This window comes from Thermobia domestica, chromosome 5 (assembly GCF_964235325.1).
Source record: "Thermobia domestica chromosome 5, izTheDome1.hap1.1, whole genome shotgun sequence".
In the NCBI taxonomy this organism is placed as follows: Eukaryota; Metazoa; Arthropoda; class Insecta; order Zygentoma; family Lepismatidae; genus Thermobia; species Thermobia domestica.
The window spans coordinates 153,990,352-154,001,077 of NC_137458.1; the positions used below are offsets into that span (position 1 = coordinate 153,990,352).

A 10,726-nucleotide genomic window follows, 5' to 3' on the forward strand; every position below is an offset into this window, starting at 1 on the left:
ATAGACTTCCAATCTATGTTCTGCACAAGTATGGGATTTAGGATTTAGGATTTATATGTCTGGGCTTTCGGCATCTAAGGCCATTTAGCCCGTCACGATTTGAGGGATGACGTCCCTCGGCGAGCACACAATCCGGGGAAAGGGAAGGAAGAAAGGATTGGGGAGGGAAGGAGGCGGCCTGGGACCTATTAGTTAGGTACCACTCCGGCATTTGCCTGGTGTGAATGAGGAAAACCCAGGAAAACCTCATTCAGAGTGGCTGGCCTGAAAAAGCGTGTTACACTTTTTCGACCGAGTGACCCCACCGGGAATCGAACCCGGGACCGCTCGCACCGAAGGCGAGAGCGTTAGCGACTACGCTACGCGGGGCCACTGCACAAGTATGGGAATTCTTATGGGATGGCTATATCTGTGTGTTCACCGGTCGAGATAGGTATCAGAACAAAAATGGTAAGAGATGCTTTTCTGATATGATTCGTTATCCTAAGAATAGGTTCCATCTTGATCCTTAACTTTTAGCGGAAAGCGATTAAAAAAATTCAGCATTGAAAAAATAAATTTCATTTCCGTCCTTATTTCTCTGCTAAAGCCGGAAGTGGTAGAAATCTGCTAGCACATTTGGTTTCAATATTGATCTACAAATAAATAAATAAATAAAAAAATTAAAAAGCAGAACAGATATCCATTTTTAAAAATATAGTATATATATATGAAAAATTCAGTTGAATTCGTGATACGAATATTCCATTGGGGTGCCTAGATTCTTTGGCTTTTGTAAGTGTGAGATCGAGGAAACTCTACCAAATTGAAGAGTTAACTGTATCATTCTGAGTTTTCATGTACCCGAATGATCAATGTGCATTCCTTTGTTATCTTTGACTTCACATTGTATTTCCGGTGAGGATCAAGAACATTTGATAGTGACCAAGAGTTGAGAGAGAGTAGATGAGTTACTTGAATCGAGGGACATGGAAATCCTAATTTAGAATGCTGAAAGTTGGATAGTTAAACGTGAGCCATGTCGCCAGCTATAGTTCTAATTGGAAATTTTCTATATTAATCTGTCATTGTTGCAAAATAAAGTTGTATCTGCTACTGGTTGTGATCCTTTTTGACTTCTTTTCTTTATTCTATTACTTTACATTTTTTTTTTATTTATTTTGCTTTCATTTCTGGCCCGGATTTGCGCCCAGGCTGAGTAGGTTGGACTCTTGGAGCGATATATTTTAGCTTACTTCTCCTCACCTTATATATATATATATATATATATATATATATATATATATATATTACAGAATACTACTTGAAATTCTACCGGAAATTTTCCATGTAATAGGTTATTTATGCACAAACAGTTTTACAATGCTATCTCAAATACTCATTTAGCTCTGAAGATTTTACTAGCCAAGCCAGGCACTAACTTTCTGCAACGCGTTCATTTTCATATTTGATAAGAATAAAAGAGAAGTAGGGAGTTACAGTCAGCGATATAGTTGGCTGAATTGGCTATTCATGCTTGCTATTGAATCTGACTGACTATATCCATGGTCTTCAACGATTTATTTGAAAGATTTCCCCAACAGAAGATTAAGAAAATCTGATATAAATAATAATCTTATTTCCTTCTAGATAATAATCTTCCCTTCCTTAATATTCCTTAATAATATTCCCTTCCTTAATAATATTTCCTTAATAGATAATAATCTTATTTCCTTCTATTTCTTAATACTTTTCATTACTTTCTTTATGTTTATTCCGATAATTTCTCTAGTCTCTTTATCCATTTAATTCGTAAATATTTAAAGCAGGGGACCGTCTCTGTAACGGACAGCGGTGAGACCTGATTCTTTGTCTGTAAATTAGAGGTGTCCGTTACGCCTCAATAACGGATACCTGTGAGACCTGACCATTATTCCGTAAATTAATGGTGTCCGTTACCACCTCAACAACGGACACCGATGAGATCTGATCATTTGTTCATAAATTAGAGGTATCCGTTACCGTCTTAACAACGGACACCGGTAAGACATGATCATTTGACCTAATATCGAAATGCTGTACTCAATGTTTGGATTACTGGGGCAATAATGGGAAATCATACTCTGTAAAGAAACAAAAGTGCGCTGGGATGTGTGTATTGCGAAATCCTTGTGTGATAATTTTCCTCTTAAGTATACATCATTATCTATAAAAGTTTCATAATTCGCTTACAAACTGTATTGGGAGTAACAGTAGCCCACTAAAAATACACATTATTATTAAGTACTGGAAAATGTACACAGAACTAACTAATCATGACGGTTTATGAATTTCTTTGAGAGATATCTGTAATACTGGTCTGCCATCTAACCTTGTAAACATTAGTTTATGACCGAAATTTGCCTGTAACTGCTGGATCAGTTGAAGGTATCGATTGAAGGTATATTTTTTAATTACAGAAAGTATTTTCTGTATTAAGTATATATAGTTGAGAATAATTCCTGCCCGTTATAAAGAGGTTACTAAAGCACTGGGGGTAAAAGAAAGACTGTCCGTGCCCGTATCTGAGAATATCCATAAAAAGGTGGGGGGGAGATCTATTCCATAACATTACATATTTTTTTTTTAGCTGTGACAAATAGTTTGTCCGTATTATGGAGGTACCCGCTATTCAGAAGTGTCCGTTAATGAAGATTACATTGTATTCTGATATTAGCAAACTGAAATATAAAAGCTCGATCAAAATATAAAATTTTCTTCATGGTTTGAAACTGAATGGTTAACCTTAGAATTCGGTAAGCAGAATTATATTTAACACTAAATTACATTATTTTGGGGGATAACGAGGGTCCGCAAGTATAGATTAGGGTGGCAGAGTGTGTTAATCATGCCCTGTTTATTATTCCTGTTTGTTCTTATATCTTTTAACTCGATTTTAGTTTATATTTTACATTTCCGGAAGTGAAACTATCTGCAGACAAGGATTGATAAAATTATTCTGTAAAAAACAAATTTATTACTAGTTTAATACGAGTAGTTAAGTACCTTTTAAGTTAAAAATAAGGTATCTTTCAGGAATTTGCTGAGTCTGAAATGACACCAATTAATTGCATATAGATTCTCAGCACCGATGGGGTACAAATTACAAAGAGGCATAGTTCGTGAGGTCAGGAACCACTCTTATCCATAGAAAATTTTAAAAAAAAGTTTCAAAATTAGACAAATGATGAATTTGTATTTCGTCGCATGAGAACCAGAGAAACGTAACTCAATTTTCATAGGTTTACAGGAGAGAGGAAAATAAGTGATTTTTAAAAAAAGAAAAAATAATAAGATGGTAAAAATATTATTGAATAGTAATCAAGGCATTACAAAATGGATATCAACACTACACAAATGACAGGATAGCTAATTAAAATTGTAATTCAGTTTCGTGTTACACACTATTGAAATGAGATACGTTCCTCTGACTCTGAGCAGATTGTTTTAAATGAATTGTTCTTGTGTATATACGCTTAGAAAATTATAATAGCCTTCAGTTTTCTTATTACTAGTTCTAACTAGAAACACTAAACATTAACATCTAAATGTTAAAATAGCACGACTAAACATTAAAATAACATTTAATCACTATCACCATCATCATCAGTGCCAGAGCGTTGCATGCGCTGCAGAGATGGCATGGGTCAAGGAAAACTTGACCCACGACCTACTGACCCACCACTTATCGTGACTCATGACTCACTTGAACCACTTCGACCCATCATGATCCACTCTGACCCATCACCCACCATGATTCATACTGACCCATCACCCACCGAAACCCATCGTCATCAACTCTGACCCATGATCCACGCCCTCCTCTCCACTGACTAAAGAGTTTATACCTGTAATAAAAGAAGGCTGTGAAATTATTACTAATCGCGGTTTGAATTTCTGCGGTCAATCGCTCAAGTATCGCTCTGTTACGGTACTGGTGGATCTGATCTTTACGATGTAAAATGGTAAAGTGTTTGTCATAGGCCAAATTACAATGAATTTCAATTTAATTATCATATATAATTATTTTCTTGTTGAATTACAGGTACTTTTCAGTGGAAAATGGGATGAAATTTGAAGGTAAAGTAGGCCAACGTAAAGACAAAACTGTAAAAGTTTCCATTTAATCCAGCATACCGCACAAACTTAAAATTTCCATGTATGCTTACAATATAAATTGTATGTCTATTTTTCTCGCAATCTATGGCTTGATTCCCTTGTGCTCTGAACGCTCCATATAATAAACACAAGGTTAAGGAATTATTATAATAGAAAGCAGTTAAAATGCAAAACACTGTAGTTTTTGTTTCTCAATTCATTTTCAAATGAGGCTGACCCGGACCACTAAACTTACTTATTCATTTAATAGATAGATGATATTTCAGATCAGCATACGAAACTGAAGTATTTGTTAATAATTTTTTAGAATTCTGACCAATGTTTTAAAAGTGATACAAATTTTTCCAGGGTTCAGTTCAAGATGTTTATTGCTAAACATTAAGGATAACTAAGAATAGATAAAAAATAACTTATTAATTATTAGATAAAAATACTAACTTCCTACCACATAATACAAGATCATTTCGAAAAATATTTCTGCATTTCTATAAAATTAAGTTTGGAAAACATTTCAAAGCCATATGTTTCCCCTAAAGGAAATGCATTTCATTTAGAGAAATCTTGTTTTGTGTGAGTTGCGTCTTAAAACTTTGTTAAAATTCAATCACCTGGTAGCACGATGAATCTATTTACTTTATACAGTCTTAATCTAACTAATTCCAATGGAGATTAGGATATGATCCAATCACCCTTCGGTACTTCAAATATACTTAAGTATCGCCAACTTTCAAACTAGAAGGTAAATAATTAAAAGTTTAAAGAAAATGGGCAAATGGATTATAAGAGTCAGAAGATAGGATTATCAATAGTTTCAATATACTCTACACTTAATAAAAACCAATTTGGGTATTCAACTGATTACAATTTCTAATCTATTCTATTCCTTATTCATGGTGTGAAGAAAGTGTGCGTGAGAGGTGATTCTACGTACAAAAAAACAGAAAACGGTTTCTATTCAGAGATAAAGAATGACTGGAAACACTTTAATCATTGCTGACTTCTTTCGTATCGATTACCGCATCAGTTCCCCGAGTCGTTGTTTTGGTAATAGAGTGCTTCAAACTAGAAGATGTGTTTTGGATTTTGTTGCATGAGCTTTCCTGTTTTCTTTCATGCGTAGAAACACTTAGTACAGCCACGTACTGTATCTACAGCCTGAATATTTTTCTATTACTTTTATACGAAACAATCTTCAAGAATTTCAATAAGAGAGTCATTTTTGTAACACTTTTTTAATGATCATTCAGATATATACCCAGAAATTCATTTCAAGGAGAGTTCAAGGCTTTTGCGGACGCCCAAATTGAGAATGAGTGTAAATTTTACACATGCCGACAATTTCGCGTAAAATTGTAGTACCGGTAAGCATATATTTAAAAAAAAAATACCGGAATTTCAAAGAAGAGGGGCTTGACAGCAGTATTAAGCAAATGAAATTATGGTTAACATAGTTACATAATCTTTCTTACCTGTTCCTCGGTTAAGTTTCAGCCAACAGCCAAAAAGAGAAAGAGAGTAGCAGTAATTCCCTTAACCGAAAACTTTGTTAAACAATGTCAACTCAATTACATTACCATCAAATCTTTTTATTATCGATCTGTGCCATCTGCACTCTTTCTTTATTCATTAGACCTAATCATACATTACAGTATCTTATTCTTCTTCAATGCAGCTTCTCTTCGTTAATATAATCTTATTATCATCTAACTTTTCATTGTTTACACATACATCAGAATTCGATATCTTGTCTTAAAGCCCGCTTGAAACATTCAACATAATCCTACATGCTATTTGCACATATTACTTCTCTTAACAACACATAGTACAGTTTCCCGGCGGGAGCTCATGTGGTTCGGATTCCACGTTAATCAGTAGGTCCACGTCTCATATAGCCTCGCTGCTGAACGGGACGATAAACTCAAAATCAACTCAACTCAACTCACATAGTACAGTGCCTAATTCACAAGCACTTTCTACCCAACCTTCATACCTGGCAATAATTCCAACAAATAATTCAGACACAACCACTCTTTTAAAATTGAAGTACGCCAATTTTGTCAAATATTAAATACCAGGAAAATAAATTCTATATGTTTTATTAAGAGACGAAATTTTCAACTTACACAACAAGGACCTAGTATCACATAATTGGTAGTTTTGAGAAATAGGTCATTGTTGTGTAAGTTGAAAATTTGTCTTTTAATAAAACATATAGGATTTATTTTTCCTGGTATTTAATATTCAACAAAATTGGCATACTTCAATTTTAGAAGAGTGGTTGTGTCTGAATTATTTGTTTTCAAAATCAAATATTGTACAGTTGTATATACGTAAAATTAAGATAAATTAGAGGTATCATCATCAGTATTTAGAAATAACTTTTACTATTATTCTCTATTTTTACTTCGTGATATTTTAAAACTTCTAAAAAGACATATTGCAAGACTTGTTGTTTTGAAAAATAGGCCTCAGGACGATAGTGGCCTATTTGAACCTCAAGTTAATCTTTTAGAAATATAATACAGTATTTTAAAAAATTCTGATTTGGAACGTATGCAAGAAACATTCATGAGAGAGAGTTTTGCGATAGTGTTCTTTTTGCCCATGAAATGAAGTGAGAAGTATCTCGAGAAGAGCTTTAAGATTACTTTCCACTCTTGTAAGACAGAGGATACATAATAGAGAAAATTTTTGAAACCAAAGTTCTCTGTTTGTGTGCTTTCATTTCAAATGTAAGCAAAAAAATTCTTGATATATATATATATATATATATATATATATATATATATATATATATGTATATATCTTTCTCTGTGTCATTTTTATTGTTAATCATCCATAAGTGTAAGGAAAAAACAAAACAAAAAAGACGTTTGTGGAGGAAGAATATAATCCATAATAAAAATAAGGATTGTATTCCTCCTCCACAAACGTCTTTTTTGTTTTGCTTTCTTCCTTCTCTTGTATTTAATTCCATTTTATGTTTAGTAGTTTTAACTATTTTCTTTACTTAAGTAACATATTCATTTTTATATGGTTAAAATCCTTTCCTTTTGTAATTATTTATATTTTTTGTGTATCAATGTTAAAAATACAATATATGCTCGGTTAAGTGCTCGGAGAAGGCTGCAAAGCCTTAATTCGCCACGCAAAAGAAGTCATAAATAAACTAACTAAATAAATATATTCTTTCAAGATTTTTTATTACAATGTTTTACTGTATATATATATATATATATATATATATATATATATATATATATATATATATATATATATATATATATATATATATATATATATATAAACCTTACTCATTTGTGAAGCTGATTTTTATATTGGAATTTTCAATGCTGTTGTAAGAGCAAAGCAAGCATAAAGCAGGGGAGAAAAAAAAAGATTTGAAACGAAAGATTCTAAATTTCTATCGTATATTTCAGAACTGGATCAAGAAAGTTTTCACATTTATTTAATTAAATTCGGCTTTCTATCTAAATAGACCATTTCTGATATGTTTTGGAAATTTAAAATGAGATCTGGTATGTTACATTGTCATTCTATGGGAAAACCACGGACATCAGAGAATACAGAAAGCTGAATAATAAATTGAGAAGAGAGACTGACAAAGTCAAAGAGAAGTACATGCAACTAATATGTGAAGAAATAATTTAACTTAATGGCGCGGCAGATATGATCTAATGTATTAGAAAGCAAGAGCATTAGGAGGGGAAGCTAACAAAAGTATACGAACGTTTGAAATCGAAGATATAGTCACTGACCATAAAAGAATCCTTAGAGTTTGGGAGAAATACATAAAGGACTTATATGACCAGAAGAACCGCCTGAAAAATATTGCGACTGAAAGAGAGGAAAAGGTGGATGAGGAAGAAAAAGGATCTAGTATATTGAAAAATGAAGTAGTACAAGCCATCAAAGAAATGCTAAAGAAGAAGGCCACTAGAAATGCAAGAAAAGTACTGACTTCACTTATTAACAAGATTTACCTGAGCGAAAAATGGTCAAAGGATTTTTTTAATGTAACAATGTTTCCATTATGTAAGAAAAAAATAGGTAAAGAAATGCAGTGATCACAGAACCATAAACCTCAGTTCTCACACTGGAAAGATTATTGTGCATGTACTGAACAGGCGGCTGGAAAGTAAGATAGAAGATATGTAGCAGGAAGATTTGAATTCCGGAAATGCTACTGGATTGGTAAGAATTGTATTAGGACGAGTTCTTGACGTAAGGGAAGAGTGGGTTTGTGCTTCATCGACTGGCTAAAAGCTTCTGATCGGGACAATTGCATCGCACTTCTGTAAATACTTAAATAAATTGGGGTCAACTGCAGAGATCAACGACTCATTCGCAACCTGTACATAGTAGCATAGTAATGTTGTGCTTGAATCAAGGAGAAACAATAGTGTGGGAACTGGAAGAGAAATTAGACACGGATATAATATGGTATGTCACTCAATTATTCAACATTTATAGTGAATGCTTAATGTAGGAAGCATTAATGAGAGTTGAAGATTTCAAGATTGGAGGGCAGATCATTAACGAGGCAGGTATACGGATGTTACGGTTATTATAGTTAGAACCAAAGAAGAACTACAGGAGACGATGAACAAAATGATTAACACTGGGAAGCAGTATGGAGTAGAAATCAACATCGAAAAATCGAAAGTCATGAGAATATCCCTTATAAGCATAAGGTACGATATCAGAACTCCAGTTGCGCAATAAAAGCTATATATTCTTAAAGAGCATCACGTAATTAGTTAATTACCAAGATATTAGCTACAGTCCGTCAATAGGGCAAAAGTGATAGGACTTCAAATGTAATATAGGAGTCTATGGCAAACAACAAGCTTTCCGACTAATTTGATCCTGCGAATGTCACATTCACGAAGAAACTGATCCCGGCTGGATGCATAAGACTAGTGCAGCATCTGGACGTGTACTTTTTCCGTCCATACAAGAACTTTGTCAAGTTCGTCACTGACACAATCGTACTTTCGCAGAAAACGAATATCTGGCACCATGACAAGTTTTGAATTTCCAACCGTTTACGCTATATCAGCTCTGTGCTCCCCTGTTCCACAACATGGTTCGATTTGCTTTTTTAAAGCGGGATACATGAATATCGAACAGTAAGCATACCAGACATACATTTAGTACCGCTTCGACTCCCTTTCCACTGAATTGTGTTATCACTGCGAGTCGATGGTCATTGTAAGATGTGCACATTGTACAAACTGCTTTTGTTTGGATCATTCGATCCTTTCTACTCTTCACATCAACTGTGTGGCTTGAACATGTCACTTGAAACCTATCTCACCTTCCCGAATACATAGGAGAGACGGGAGAAACGCTTTCTTCCTTGTGTTTACCATAGACCTCATGTTACTTTTGAAGTCCCATTACTTTTTCCATATTGAGCTCCTTCGTGGCTAAGTGGTTAGCGTACGCGCCTTTGGCGTGGGAGACCCGGGTTCGATTCCCGGCGGGAGTTCATGTGGTTCGGATTCCATGTTAATCAGTAGGTCCACGTCTCATATAGCCTCGCTGCTGAACGGGACGTTAAACTCAAAATCAACTCAACTCAACTTTTTCCATATTGACGGACTGCAGCTAATAACTTGGTAAGTAACTAACTATATGCTGCTCTTTAAGAATAAAAAACTCCTATTGCGCAACTCGAGTCCTGATATCGTACTCTCTGCTTGTAAGAAACATGCCTTTACAGTACAGAGTAAAACGAAGAGAACTTAAAGAGGATGATCATTTCTAATATTTGGGAACTGCTTTGACGAAAGACGCCTGATGCACTAAAAAGATCAGGTCAAAAGTTGCAGTAGCCAAAAAGGCATTAAAATAGAAGAAGAAGAAGAAGAAGATCACTCTTAACTAGTAGGCTTAATATTGGACAAAAGAAGAAACTAGTCAAGTGTTATATATGAAGTATTAGGCTATATGGTTGGAGACTGAAAGCTTCGAAGTATGGTATTGAAGATGCTGAGAAAGATGGAGAAAATAAAGTGGACTCTAAATGAAGATGTTTTAAAACGAATAGGAGAGAAGAGGACGCTTTTAGCTAGTATCCTTCGTAGGAGGACCAATTGGATTGGATACATCTTGCAAAGAAATTGTCTTCTTCATACCGATATAGCAGAAAAGATGGAAGGAAAGTGAGGAATAGGAAGAAGAAGAACACAACCGATCTATGATTTGAAAAATAAAATAAAATATTGGAAGTTTAAAGAGAAAGCTGAAGATCAAGAAACAGGGAAGAAACATTTTCAGGTTCGGACCTAAATAAATTAAATTAAATTTAAAAAATATATAAAACACTTTATCAGTCGGAGCAACTGTCAACAAGCAGATTACTTAATAATAATAATAATGTACAATATGAATCGAGTTTAGGGTGAGAACTAACGGTCTCGTCCTTAAATTATGACCTAGACAAATTGCATTTTGCAATCCAAATTTTCGATTGCGTTGCATTCTTTGGTTTTGTGTAGCAAACTGCAAATGAGATGCCTCTTTTTTTTGTTAACACTGTTGCATATATAAATATATTCAA

General features: G+C 34.1%; 1 non-coding gene across 1 annotated transcript; it reads right to left on the reverse strand.

The window, feature by feature from the left end:
- Positions 1-296: 296 nt before the first annotated feature.
- TRNAR-UCG (transfer RNA arginine (anticodon UCG)) lies at positions 297-371 on the reverse strand. The gene has a single exon. It is a non-coding gene; the product is annotated as a tRNA-Arg (tRNA).
- Positions 372-10,726: the final 10,355 nt, after the last annotated feature.